At 51.1% G+C, this 15,012-nt stretch overlaps 1 non-coding gene across 1 annotated transcript; it reads left to right on the forward strand.

The window, feature by feature from the left end:
* The first annotated feature begins 1,319 nt into the window (after positions 1 to 1,319).
* On the forward strand, positions 1,320 to 1,392 carry TRNAV-AAC (transfer RNA valine (anticodon AAC)). The gene has a single exon. It is a non-coding gene; the product is annotated as a tRNA-Val (tRNA).
* Positions 1,393 to 15,012: the final 13,620 nt, after the last annotated feature.

Here is a 15,012-nt window from a genome sequence, read left to right on the forward strand (position 1 = left end):
TTCCCTCTTGGCTTTGCTCCCCCTTCAGAGTCAGGTGAGCATCACTGCGTCTCTCCAAGCAAGTCTGAGCAATTCCCCTGGGGTGTCCTCTTGCAGGTAAGTGATTGCACTGTAGCTCCCTTGCTGAACAATGGCTGTTGATGGGTTGTTTGACACCCTGTCCGGGTGTTGGTTACTTTCCTTGCTGTTGTCACTGGGGAGCTAATATTTGGCTGACTCCCCCACCTTACAGCATAGTGATAACCACACTGCACAATTCTCATAACTTCATATGCATGAATGGTAAACATCTATGGCTAGAGAAATGACTTTCAGCAGATCATATCCTTTCCCCTGATACCTTACAAGGCATGCTCTGTATATAAGATCACGATTATATGAAAATGAGGAATATGGGGGTTACAGCACACTCCCCCAAAGGTACAGAATGTCACACTGAGATTCTATTTTCATTTGTTATGTAACAGCATTAAAGAGATCCAGTGACTGACCAATGGCATTTTCAAGTGCTAAACTGGCAAGCGCTGTTGGTCTCTCATTGGCCATCAGCGACTGAAGATACGGTTTAATGAGCCAGAGCTTCAAGGAGAGGGTGGCTCTGTCCACTGCCTTCCGTTGCGCTGCTGGGCACCAAGTCCCTGGCGGTCAATATGTGAAGCTGGGAGAAGAGAGTGGGGTGGCAAGCGGTGGTAGAACTTTTGCCACCAGGGTCTAGCTGTCTAACTTCCTCTTCGTACTGCTGGGCCCCCGTTGCCTTCAGGTAACACAGGAACTAAGGCAGGAATAGGGTGAGGAAGCAAGTAAGCCGAGCAAGGAAGGCAAAAGTTAATCTTATCTTCATGGGCAGCTCGCAATGACGTCCTTTTTCTGTGCCACAGCTGACAACAATATCCCAGACAGAAAAGTAACAGGCCAAAAAGAAACCTAGCAGCTGCTGAAACAGTTCAGTTGGGAGCGTGCAAGACTAACAGGCTCTTCTATCCTCCTTTATGCACGGGCGGGATGTTTTCTGAGAGTGCAGCAGTTCCTTTAACTGCCACGAGTCCCTCATTTCAGGCTATGCAGCAGGGAAAGACAGCATGGGCTTCTGCACCGAGTTGGCCCACCTGACCTTTCATTCTTCTCTTGCTCTTTGTCAGCAAGGAGAAGAAAAAGAAGCTCTCCCTCAAGCTGGAGTCACACGGGCGAGGTAAGGACGACTTCCTGAGTGCTGGCTCCAGTCCTCTGCCCTGCCAGCTGACCTATCGAGGGGCTACCACCACATTCTCTAGATTTGTCCATCGGTCTGTGCCAGTGTGAGCAACACCCCAGTAGGTGGAGTTTCTGTAGTGTAGTGGTTATCACATTTGCCTAACCCGCAAAAGGTCCCTGGTTCAAAACCAGGCAGAAACATGCTGGCTTCCTTTTCCCAGATCCCCTTGTTATTCAGAAAGGGCACTCCTCCTATTGGCCTGTCCCTGGGATAACTCCAATCCCTGCATGACAGAGGATGCTGACAGCAGTGGAGAAAGCACCTTGGTGTCAGGCTGGAGAACCTAGAGTAGTTAGGCCAGTCACCATTTGGAGGCTTGTGGCTTGGCCACCTCTGCTCTTGGAGGTTGGCCTATAGAGGCTCTCACTTCCTGCTGGGCTCCTTTGCGTTACAGGCCAAAGGAGGGATGTGAGGCAGGAATGGGGCAATAGAGGAAAGTTGAGCTGAGGAAGGCAGGGAAGAAGCTGTGCGGCTAAGTGGGGTTAGTAGAGCACCACCCTTCATTCTGCAAAGCCTGGGGAGGTGTGGTTGGCTGCTGGGAGGTAGAATCCTGTGCCTGCCTCTTGGCTTCCCAGGAGTGGCTACTTGCAGCCCAGGAGAAGAAGGGAGGTTCTGGGTGAAAGAAAAACAAGCAAAGCTGAGTCCAAGTGGAGAATGGCAGCTCCTTTATGGCCAACCTGGGGCATGACTGATGGTTTTAGAGGTGGAGGCTGGGCTGGCTGTGAGCAACTGGGATCCAGGAAACCCCCACCTGCCCTTCTGAGGGCTGAACCCATGGAGGTGCGGTTGGCTGCTGAGAGACAGACCCCTGTGGCTGCCTGTTGGCATCCCAGGGATGGCTACTTGCAGCCCAGGAGAAGCGGGGTTCTGGGGGGAAGGAAAAGCTGCAATGGTGAGGCTGAGTGGGCTCCTTTCTGGCCGAGATGGTGGACTGTGGTGAGTCTGGGAGTTGCCTGTAAGCCATAAGTGGACGTAGTGCAGTGAAAACTGCTGCTCCATTCTGGCCGACCTGGGGGCGCCATGGATGACTTGGGAGTGGGGGCAGGGCGCTGGCTGTGAGCAAATGGGATCCAGGAAGCCCCAGCCTGCCCCTCCAGGGGCCGAGTCTTCTTCTCTCCTGCCATGGGGAGCCCGACCTTAAGCCTGCCCAGCATGTGCAGCAGCTCGAGCATTAAGCCTTCCTGTGTGCATAACTGAACTACGCCCTAGTGTAATAAGGTGTAAAGTTTAGATTGTGAATTTATCTTTAATTTCCATGGTAATTTACTTTGATCTTTTATTCCTACCGCTTATAATCCTTAAAACCTCCATCTTTCTGTAGTTAATAAATCTGTTTTATGCTCTACTTAAACTGGTGTATTTTGCTTGAAGTTCTTGGGAAATCTCAGCTCCATTACAAGGCTGGTTCATGTACTATTCACAGTGAGGGAGGGTGGACCCTGTGTAATAAACTCACACTGATCAGGCTTCTGATTAAGGCAAGATGGTATGATCCAGGGGTGCAAGGCTGCAGAGCTGTAGGGGGGGCGACTTTCTATCATTAGTGTTATGAGTGGCTGCAGAAGCATTCATGTTAATTCAGTTGGCTGTGTCCCTACCTACGGATGTCTGTGTAAGTGCAATATCTGCCAGAGATTCACAGCTTGTCTCAGCATCACATGTGTGAGAGGGAGCCCAGGTGGTGGGACAAAGGGCTCAGCGGTCCCACTGTTCAGTTGCATCCCATAGATCCCATCACAGACTTTCAACAACCACAGCGGGTGTTCACTGAGACAGAGAGAGAGATGCCAAAATAGTGATATCCAGTGCCAGCAGACATCAAACTATCAGAAATTCTGTGAACAAAGAAGACCCTGCTAGTGGAAAATGGCTTGTGAGGTATCATTAGAAAATGCATAACCTACTGAATATATCCTCCTGTTAAAATTTGTAGTAACACTGTATGTAAAATTGTGAGATTTTACAGTATGATATTACTGAAAAAGTTACAGTTCTGGGGAACACCCACAGACCAGTTCCTCAGAGACAGCAAGGCAAACAGCTGGTCAAACAGCCATTCTCCTGCAGGGGGAAGGTGTGAAGACATTAAGGGCTGGTCTACACTACGGGGGGAAATCGATCTTAGATACGCAAATTCAGCTACGTGAATAACGTAACTGAAGTCGAATATCTAAGATCGGATTACTCACCCACCCTCACCGCCGCGGGATCGATGTCCGCGGCTCCCCCTGTCAAATCAGCAACTCCGTTGGGGTTGGTGTTGTTCCGGAATCGATATAAGCGCGCTCGGGGATCGATATATGGCGTCTAGATGAGACGCCATATATCGATCCCCGAGCAATCGATTTTAACCTGCCTATACGGTGGGTAGTCCTAGATGTAGCCTTACATTCCATCACAGGGACCTATTGAGGCTGTTGTGGAAAACGACCACAGGATTAATATTTGAATCAGCTCAGCCTGAGGCTCTTTTCTTGGTTACAAGCACGCAGGGGGGCGACAGCTATTGGAATACTGTTCCTGAGCTAAAAATCACACAAGCCTTTTACAGCTTAAAACCACAAACAATGACACATACGTTGCACGTTAATTTCCTTATTTGGAATATACTGCAAAATATGATGCAGGTCAAAAGCAAGCTGAAGAATCAGTTTTCCATATTTGGCCTTTCCTGTTATTTTTATTACACCTGGTGATATGTGAGCAAGACTCTCCATGTCTCAAGAAAGGTCACTACCAACCTAGGCCATTTTCACATGCTGGTGTGCAATCCAGATCAGCGAGGAGTTGTGTCATCTGTAATCCTGGGTGAGATTCAGTATTCTGCTGCTGGAGCTCCCCTGTCTGGATACTCCCAGCCAGCGTTCAAGGACGCACTGAGTGTCTGTATGATAAGTAACCCTGGGACTGGCAGCTCTGACTCCAGCCGCCCTGCTTTTTACACCCCAAGCACATTCTGGTTTGGGTAGAGAAGGCTCAGGGTTTGAGAGAAGGCTGGGGGTAGGAAGCTTCTGTTCATTATGCTGGACCTAACCCCAGTTTTACTTGAGTAAAGAGGAGATATTTGACCATTGTGAGATGCTGCTCCTGTGCTTCTGTTCCCAAAGTGTTCTGAAGCAGAGGAGGGTCTCTGGTAGTATGTATGTTACTGGCCTATTGGGGTGATGCTGAAACAGACAGGGTACAGATGGCATTGTGGGGGTGGCATGAACCTTCACTCTTCATTTCCCCTTCCAAGAACAGAAGGGACAGGAATCCTTACCCAGCAAGACCATCGTCTCATAGTTCCCCTGCATGACATCTCTGTAGAGGGCTCTCTGAGTGGGGTCTAGCAGAGTCCCCTCTTCCCTGGAGAAATACACAGCCACCTCCTCGAAGGTCACCGGCCCCTGAAAGAGCAGGAGTCCAATACTCAGTACCTGCTGACCCACTCACAACCCCCACTATTCACGGAACAGCAGGCAACCAGGGAAATGGAAGCTCCGGGAGGCACATGTTAAACAGAGTCCCACCCCACCTTGCTTACAGCAGCCAGGAGGCATAAGAGGGTAGAAAGAGAGAACCTTTGTGTCTCCCATTTGACAGACAGAAGCAGGGTCTTCACATTATCACATAGCTACTAGCCAGAGCTTAATATAGGAGATGGGGCTGTCTCTGGACCCTGATAGTGGCTCCCTGGTAGGAATCAAGCACTCTCCAAACAAAATATATGGAAGAAAGGGGAAGTCAATCATAAAGAACAGAAGTTAGAAGGTCAGAATTGTAGTGCCCATTAACAAAGGTTTAGAGAAAATAGAGCCTATCAAACTAACGGGATATCCTTATTGGATGAGATCAAAAGTTTGGTTGCAGCTAATAGTATTGATGTAATATACCTAAACTTCCGTAAGGGGACATGACTTGATCAGCACAATATTTTTACTAAAAAAAACTAGAAATGATACAAATAAACACGGCATACATAAATAGATAAAAACTCTGATAGTAAATGGGGAACCATGATCGAGTGGATTTCTTTCTAGCAGGTTCCTGCCAGAGATTGGTTCTTGGGCCCTGTGCTATTAACCATTCTTATCCATGACTTAGAAGAGAGTACAAAATCATCACTGATAAAGTTAACAGTTGCCACAAAGATTGGGGTTGGTGGTAATTAATGAAATGTCAGTAGATTCAGGCTCCATCACTGAGAGTCTGGGAAGTTGTCCCATCCCTGGCTGGAGGGTTATTTCCTGTTCCACAAAGAGGGGAAGTTCCATTCCCAACTCCTGTGCCTTGAAATTAGGACCTATCTGACACTACACCCCCATATTCATCATAGTGGTATGATTATAATATGATTAGGACATAATTATGATCTATTTTGTACAAGATGCATCATGTGTGGTGTCACTGGAAAAGTTCTGATTTGCTGAATTTGATTATTCTATTTGTGTGCACATATCATGTTCGTATCTGAAGTTATGGATATTGACTCTGTATCTGTATTTAAAATGTGCTTACTCTGGGTAACACCCACAATGAGCCTTTCAGGTACAACAGTGAAGAAGCCAGACAGTGCTGATGGCTCAACAAAGACAATGGACTGTGGAAGAGCTTAGCCTTCCTGTGAATGTTTCATCCAGCCTATGAGTCATGGCTACTATGACTCAGCAGGGCCTGTGACCAGACCACATGACACTAAACTCCATTTTAGTACCTGTATTTTTTCCACAAACTGGACTAGGAACTGAGTTTGGAACAAAAGGTTCCCACCATATGGAAAGCTACATAAGGTGGGGTGTGACATCATCTCTTGGCCTCATTCTCCACACAAGAGAACTTCTGGAAACACCTGAGAAACAAAAACGGATGTGGGGGAAGTGCTGCTCCCAGGATCAAGAGATTTCTAGCTTGTGTATGGAAACTTGGGGGACTGCTTGTACCATCAGTCAGGGTGAGAAATTGCTAATTCAAATTCTATCCATCTAGTATGTTAGGCTTAATCTGAGTTTTGGTTATTTGCTAAATAATCTGCTTTGATCTGTTTGTTATCACTTATAATCACTTAATCTATCTTTCTGCAGTTAATAACTTGTTTGATGCTTTATCTTAACCAGTGTATTTTGAGTGAAGTGTCTGGGGAAAAATCTCAGCTTGTTGTGCACATCTGTCCCATATCGAGGGGAAGGGGAACTACATTAATGAGCTTGTATTATAGAGATCCCTGTGCACTATAAGATGGTATCATTCTGGATTTATACTACAGCAAGTGTGCAAGGTTGGGGAGTGGGAAATTGGCTCTTGTCTTCTATCTGTCCTTGAGTGGCTTAGGTAACGCACTCAGGTAGCTTAGTTGGCTGCATGGCGCCACCTGCTGTTGTGTTGGGTGATAACAGGCCCTGGAGAGGCTGGCGAAATCTCCAGCAAAGCAGTGTGAGAAGGGCCAGCACAGCGTGAGGGTTAGAGGACACAGCAGTTCCAGAAGCTCCACAAACTGCCTCCTGGGGGTGACAACCCATCACGCCCTACACTACACAAGTCTCAGCAGGTTTGTCACATGCTGTCCCTCCCTTTCTCCACCCGAGATATTTCCTGCTTCCCACCACCTCTAGCAATTCCCACCCTCTTATGCATTTACTGCTCCTCAACCTCCAAGCAGAGCCCCGCCACCCTGATAATCTCTTACCTGAGCCAGCTCCATTGCAGCCATTTCCTTGCTCCTGGGAGGACGAGATGATCTGCAGCGAAACATGGATGTTATTCTCTGGCCTGCCGGGGTGAAAAGGGCAAGGTGTGAGAATTCAGACTAGGCTTTTGTCCATTCCACAAGCCGATTCCCCCCCAGTTTTTCCCCTGCTAATGCACATTCTAGGTTCTAGCACACTGTGAAGCACAGAGTGACCTTATTCCAGTACAGGCCTAGCCCCCTCCCACCAGGGTGTAACCCTCTGACACATGGGGAAACCCTCCCAGTAACAGTCTCTCTCTTACACGTATCAAGTTTGCGGACAACACCAAGCTGGGAGGGGTTGTAAGTGCTTTGGAGGATTGGATTAAAATTCAAAATGATCTGGACAAACGGGGAGAAATGATCTGAAGTAAATAGGATCAAATTCAGTAGAGACAAGTGCAAAGTACTCCACGTTGGAAGGAACAATCGGAGGCCAGAGAAGAGGCAGAAACAAAGGAGTCACTTTGGGGGATTCTCCCTGTCATGTCCCAAGGCAGCTGTCTCAGGTTTACAAAGGTGTTTCATGTTCCAGCCTTTGTACAGTCTCTCCTGGGAGTGCCCCTTTCATGGACTGGGCCTAGTTTTAGTTTTTGGTAGTTAACAAGCTTGGTTTATTGTTCATCTAACCAGTACGTGTGGATTGAAGTGTGTTGGAAACTCTGTTTGGGATAACAAGCTGGTGCATGTCATTTTCCGCTGATGAAATGACAGACTTCATATGAGCTTGGGTCGTTCAGTAGCGTGCTTGACAGTGCAAGATGCACATTTCTGGGGGAAAGTTGGGCACTTGAGAATTTGCTGGTTTTCTCCTGAGGTGTAATTCATGAGTGGCTGTCTAGCAGCACTCAATACTGTGTAGCTGGGAGTGAGTTACATGCTGGAGACTGTGTGTTAATTGGCCAAGAGGGGCTGTTCTCACGGGAAAACAGTGGAAAAGGCACCCCATGCTGGAGGACTGAGGTACAGCTATTTAACAGTCCAGATTGTACTCTGGGTAACATCACAGACACTCATTATGACAGAGCCTCTTACAACACAGAGAAAGTAAATCCATGTCCCAGAAATCGAAGACTCCAGACAGAGGGCAAGTGTCCCTGGCACTGCTTCTTGCTGACAGAGAGGTTCAGAGACAGTGCGAGAATCCTGGGGAAGCTGGGAACAGGAAGCATGGGCTGGCGGGGTTCGGTGGAGAAAGGGAACAGGAAGGGCAGGGATATTACTGAATCCAGGATCTTAGCAGTACTAGATGACAGGATAGCACATAGTGCAGCCCATTGGAAAACACAATCCCAACTATACATACAAAATGATGGGGTCTAAATTAGTTGTTTCCACTCAAGAGAGTGATCTTGGAGTCACTGTGGATAGTTCTCTGAAAACATCCACTCAATGTGCAGCAGCAGTGAAAAAAAGTGAACAATGTAGGAAATAATTAAGAAAGTGATAAATATGACAGAATATCTCATAGATCATATTTGTAAAAACAGCAAATAAATCCATGATACACCCACATCTTGAATACTGCATGCACATGTCACCCCATCTCAAAAATAGAAATATTGGAATTGGAAAAGGTTCAGAAAAGGGCAACAAAAATGATTAGGAGTATGGGACAGTTATGCCAGACCTAACCCCCAGTTTCACTTGAGCAAACAGGAGATATTTGACACTGTGCAATACGGCTCCTGTGCTCTGTTCCCAAAGTGTTCTGCAGCAGAGGAGGGTCTCTGGTATTATGTGTGTCACTGGCCTATTGGGGTGATGCTGAAACAGGACAGGGTACAGATGGCATTGTGGGGGTGGCGTGAACCTTCACTCTTCATTTCCCCTTCCAAGAACAGAAGGGACAGGAACCCTTACCCAGCGAGGTCACAGTCTCGTAGTTTTCCTGCATGACATCCCAGTAGAGGGCTCTCTGAGTGGGGTCCAGCAGAGCCCACTCTTCCCTGGTGAAATACATAGCCATCTCCTTGAAGGTCACCAGCCCCTGAAAGAGTAAGAGTCCAACACTAAGGACTTGCTGCCCCACTATTTGTGGCAGAGAAGAGTGAATCAAATGGAAGCTCTGGGTGGATCATAGTCAGGAGAGTCCCACCTCGACCTGGCTCAGAGTATCCAGCAAATGCCAGGGTGAGGGGATGAAGAGAGAGCCCCTTATCTCTCCCAGCATATCCATCACCCCCCTATTAGCCACTGACTGATACAGGAGATGGAGCCCCTAGCAGGGTCCAGGGAGAGCTCGCTGGTAGGATGCCCAACACCCTCCTCATTGTGAGGAGTGGGATATGAAGGGAGAGGCAGCTCCGATAAGCCTGACTCATGGGTGTCCCCTTTATATCTCACAGCAGCTGATGGTTAATGAGGTCAGGCTCCAGCACTAGGAGTCTGGTCAGTTTGACTAGCTCCATGTACGTGGGTTATTTTCTCTCTTCACAAATTAGGGCATTTCCACCTCCAAACCTCCTGGTGTGTTCCTAGAATCTAGGCCACTTAGTAAATAACTCCCAGCAGATCTGCCATACCCTGGCCTCCTCCTTTCCCCACGCTGTGAATTTCCTGCCCCGCTCCAACCTCCAAACCAGACTCTGCAAACCTTCCCACCTCTGGTGTATTTGCTCTCCCTTTTCTCCAGCAGGAACCCACCAGCAACCCCCCGATAATCTCTACCTGGACTGACTCCACTGCAGCCATTTCTCTTCCCTGTCCCACGCCAGGCTGGGATGAGCTGGAGCAAAACATTCTGCAGCCTGTCTGGGGGAGAAGGGCAGTTGTGGGCGTTTCAGAACCGGTTTTAGTTAATTTCACATCACAATTCCCCCAGGCCCTTTCCGTGCAGACAGACACCCTAGATTCTGTCATGCTGGGAAATGCTCAATCTGTTTATTACATTTTAGACCTGGCCCTCCTGCCAGGCTAAGTCCACAGACACATTTTTAACCTCCCTTCTCTCTCCCCTCACCCCTTCTCTGAACACAAGGCTAGATAAGAGCAGAACCAAAGGAGTCACTGTGGGGGATTCCCTCAGACACTGACCCCACGGCAGCCACACCCCAGCAGGGGGAATATGGAGTCAGGAACTGGCTTTGCTCTGTCTGATCCTTGTTTTGTTCACTGGAAAGTGGTTCTGCCCCAGGATGCAGCAATACATGTGTCTGGGTGGACTAGAGAGCTGGAAATCTCTCCCCCACATTAATTTCTCCCACTGCCCCTTTCAGTCTCTCCTTCCCCTGTCCTCTCTCCCTGCCCCTCTGGCTGGGACAGTCCCATTCCTGGGGGCTTTGCTCTCCCATGGCTGGATTTCCTCCTGGCAACCGCTAATGGGAGGAGAAATGAGGTGGTGTTGTTTGTGCAGAGTCAATTTCTTGCCAGACCCTAGGATATTCCCTGAGGTCTTTCAGTTACCTGGAGACTCTGGCTCAGAATTTAGTAGTAACAGGGCCCAGGACTGCCCTAGGGGGCTAGGCCCAGCTGCAGAAAGTCATCCCCTGGGCCGGGCAGAGAAGAAGCTTTAATTAAGGTCATTTCCCAACACAGACCCCACTGGGGGAGCAGCAGCTGCCAAGCCTGGTCTCCCAGATCACAATGGAGGCTGCAGCATCTGACCCAGGAAGCTGAACCCCAATATCCTGAGCAGAGAGGGACGGAGTGTATGAGCAGCTTCCTTCCTTTAGCTCTCTGGGGAGAGCAGCTAATGGGAGCCCCTCCTCACAGGGAGAATGGCTGATCTCATTTGACCCACTGTCCATCTGGAATCACTCCTTGTCTTTCCATACAGTGACTCTGGATTAACAACGGTCTCAATGACACCGGATTTCAGAAAGAATGAGTTCAGAACGCTGTGGAAAAGACCATCGTGTGGCAGTGCTGACTCCCTTCCCACCTCCCTCACCCCCGCAGATCTAGGACAAGGACTGGGGGCAAAAATTTTCCAAACGGAACCGAAAGCTCCTGCAGTTTTTCAAAAGAGGAGAAAAGTAAATTCTGTGATTTCACACTAACAGTGTTTGCTAAGTGGACAGAAAGTTATCACAGTGACAGGGCACGTGACTGGGGAATGGACTTGGTGACCTGGTGACTAGGAGCCAGGACTCTGGTACAAGTTGACCAGAGAGAAGGATCATGGTTAGCAGCAGCCCCCAGACACCCCCGAGTACCCAGAGCCCAGACCCCCCAGCCAGGGGCCCCAGACACCCCCCAGCCAGGATCCCATCAGATATTCCCTGGGACGCAGCCTCCAGAGTCCCTGGCCAGGGACCCCAGATACCCCTCAAAGCCCCACCGGCCAGAGAACCCCCACCACACCATGATTGCCAGGTTGGGAATCCCAAAGGGTTCCCCCCACCAAGAGCCCCCAGCAGCCAGGGACCCCCTCAAGGGACCCCCCCCACTGGGAACTCAGTCCCTCACTGCCTGCCTAGGAACTTCCCCCACCCTCCAGAACGATCTACCCTGACATTTGCCTGGGACCCCCTCCTCTGCCCAGTGTGACCCCCTGATGCTTTACAGTGCGACCCATCACTCTGCTTCCCTGGCATGCCCTCACCTAGTGCCAGGGATCCCCTCCCCCAGCTCTGTGCACTGGGCATGGCAACAAAACCAGGAACCAGCGGGGGAAGCACAGACAGAGCCCCTGGCACAGAACCAGGCTCCCTCTAACCCTCTGTCCCGCCTCCCCAAGAGACACCCACCCCCACTGTTCTGCAGCCACCAGGCCCCCAGCGATACCCACCTCCAGGACCATAGCCTCAGGGATGGGCACATCAGAACCACCACCCCCGAAAACCCCAAACCTCCACAACCCACCAACCTGACTAGGGTACCCCCTGCCCAGCCACCCAGAGGCCTCCCCCTACCACAATGCCCCTTCAGCTGCAATCTCCCCACACAGACACCTTCCCTGCCCCTGCAAGTGTTACCTCACAGAGTGTGAGAAGTGGCTAGAAAGTTAACACCACCTCCTGCTGGCCAGTCACACAGGCAGAGGGAGCCTGGGGAGTGCTTCTTTAACAGGAGAATGGAAGGCCTGGAGGGCAAGAAAGATCCACGGGCTGTCACTAGCAAATAATGGCCACCATGGATCCACCCCAGAGGCGGCTGCATCTTAGCACATTGGGAAACAACCCATCATATTCAATTAGAAATAGAACAACTAGAGAGAAGTGGGGCAAATGTTTGGGGTATTTTATATCAATCTTTGAGACACGCAGAGAGGACCCTGTCACAAATGACATTTCATAACATGAGAGAAAACCACCAAGATCGGAGGGGATTTGATGTTGCTATTAAATGACTAGTGGAAAAGGGGGACTGTTGGACTGGATTTTATATGACTGTCCAATACATAAACAGAATGTGATGGTCCCCCCCGGCCACGAGGCAACCATTCACGTGAGCAGCTCAGAGCCCTTTGAGGAGCTGATTTAAGGGCGGGGGGGGGGAGCTGGAAGGCTCCCTGGACAATGGAAGGGGGCCGCAGGGGAATTAGGAAATGTGGTCTGGGAAGTCTCCATGGTGGATGTGCTTGTTACGCTCCCTGTTACTTCCCCGCCCCGCTCCAGCCCCGCCCCCAGCGCCCGGCGGAACGTTACGACTGGTCCGGGCGGGGGAAGGGCAGCGGCTTCAGCGGCTGTTACTGGGCATGCGCAGTGCCCGGGAGTAGCACATTGCTATGGGGAGGGATTTAATGCACCGCCCCCCCCCGCCTGGCCCGGGGTCCGCCCCTCCCCCCCACACGACGGCCGGGCCCCGGCCCCCCCATCCCAGCGGGGCGGGCGGGCGGATCCTCCTGCAGCTCCACTGGGGCCGAGGCGCCTTCAAGGCTTCTCCCAGGCTCCCCTGGGGCAGAGTCACTTTCCTGCCTCCCAGCGCCTCTCATTCCCCGGGGGCTCCGGGTCACAATGTCCCACCGCCCTTCCCCCACCTGCAGCTCCGGCTTCTCCCCTCCCGCCCCCGCCAGCCACACCAAGGGGAACCCCCGGGCCCCAGTCTCTGTCCCCACTTGGATCCCAGCGGGGCCGGGGGCAGATCCTGGCTGCAGCTGAGAACAGCGGCTCCGCTCCGGCTCGGGCAGCTCCAGCGCTGCTGGCAGCACGTGGACAACCAGGAAGCAGCTGTTTACCCCGGGCTCCGCGTCACAATGTGCCAGAGCCCCGCCCCCAGGAGCTGCCCTGCCCATGGGCTGTGCCAGAGCCCCGCCCCAGGAGCTGCCCTGCCCCTGCTCTGTGCTGGAGCCCCGCCCCCAGGAGGTGCCCCGACTCCGAGCTGAGCCAGAGCCCCGCCCCCAGGAGCTGCCCGCACCAGGGATGTGTCAGAGCCCCGCCCCCTGGATTTTCCCCATGTTGGGTCTCTGAGCTTTGTTCTCCTGCTGCCTTCTTCCCAGCACCCCCTGCTCCCTTCCTGTGTCTGCAAACACCCCCCCTCCCCCGGGGCCGGCTGCAGTGCTCGCTGAGGCTGACTCCAGTGGCTGAAGTTGCCTCCATCTCTGCTTCACCTGGAGGGGGAGAGACAAAGAGAGGAGATGGTCCCAGGGTGTGAAAACAGAATCAGGGGGCAAGGAAAGAAGGACTGTTTGGAAAGGTGGGTTTTTTGTGGGGGGGGGGGTGAGCCAAAGGATTCAGAAGAAGTTGGGCAGCAGAGGCTCAGGGAAATTGAGGGGAACCCCCTGGGTGTCTCAGCGTTGCCCAGGGTTTGTACAGCACCTTGCATAATATGGAGTCTGATCTCAGTCATGGTCTGTTCAGCACCTGGGAGCCCTGATGTCTGTTTCCTGATCACAGGCTCTGGGAATGGAGAGAGGGAAACCTCAGCACCTGAAGGTTAATGCAGCCCTTGTGCAACCCCTGCTAGGGTGATCCGACAGCAAATGTGAAAAATTGGGATGGGGGTGGGGTTAATAGGCACCTATATAAGAAAAAAGACCCAAAAATCGGGACATCTAGTCATGCTAGTCCCTGCTGTTCTCATAAGGGGTCGGCTTAGAGAGGGTTTGGCTACACTTGCAGCTGTCCAGCGCTGGGAGTTAAAGCTGTCTTCCTACAGCTGTTTAGGGAAAGCGCTGCAGTGTGGACACACTGACAGCTACCAGCACTCTGTCATGGCCACATTTGCTGCGCTGTTGGGAGTGGTGCATTATGGGGAGCTATCCCAGCATTCAAGTGGCTGCAATGTGCTTTTCAAAAGAGGAGGGTGGGGTGGAGTGTGACACGGAGCGTGGGGGAGACAGAGCGAGTGGATTTTTGGAACTGACACTGTGTCAGCTCCCTGCCTGGCAAGTTCAAGCCTCCTCCCCCACCCCTCTCTCATTCACTAAATGCAAATAGCCGCCTTTGTTCTTTTCCTCACAGACCAGATAAGCCGCTGATCCAAAACAGACCCCCCCTCCCCCGTGCCCACCCGGCTGCTTCTCTCCTCAAGCAAACACCAGCTGTGGGTGTTCCAAAGGGATCCCCCTGCCTCTGCTCATTCACTGCAAACAGTAACTGTGTTTGGTTTTTAGATAAGCAGCTCCAGGAGCCTTGAGCTCACAACAAAGCAAACAGAGGCATCACACCAAAACAAAGAGCGTTATCTCTACTTAAAAGCATTATGGGAAGGTTCCGGAGGTCAGTGACAGCGTAGTAAGATTAATCACTGTTTACACTGGCACCCCAGCGCTGCATCACCAGCTCTGTTCTCTTTATTCCTCTCGTCGAGGTGGAGCACATGCAGCACTGTAGCCAGGGAGATACAGCGCTGTATGTGCCTTGCCAGTGTGGACGGGGAGTAAGTTACAGCGCTGTAAAGCCACCACCTTCACTGTAACTCTCCAGTGTAGCCAAGGCCTGAGTTGTAGTAATAATAGCAGCCAAGAATCCGGTGGCACCTTCTAGACTAACAGACGTATTGGAGCATGAGCTGTCGTGGGTGAATACCCACTTCGTCAGATGCAACAATAGTCCCATATGGGCTAGTGGTCAGGATTCCTGGTTTTCACCCAGGTGGCCTGGGTTCAACTTCTGGTATGTGAAGAGTGCAGAGCTTTTGCCCGAGTGGAGGCAGGAAATGAAAGGAA

This window comes from Gopherus flavomarginatus, unplaced genomic scaffold (genome assembly GCF_025201925.1).
Source record: "Gopherus flavomarginatus isolate rGopFla2 unplaced genomic scaffold, rGopFla2.mat.asm mat_scaffold_55_arrow_ctg1, whole genome shotgun sequence".
Taxonomy (NCBI): domain Eukaryota; kingdom Metazoa; phylum Chordata; order Testudines; family Testudinidae; genus Gopherus; species Gopherus flavomarginatus.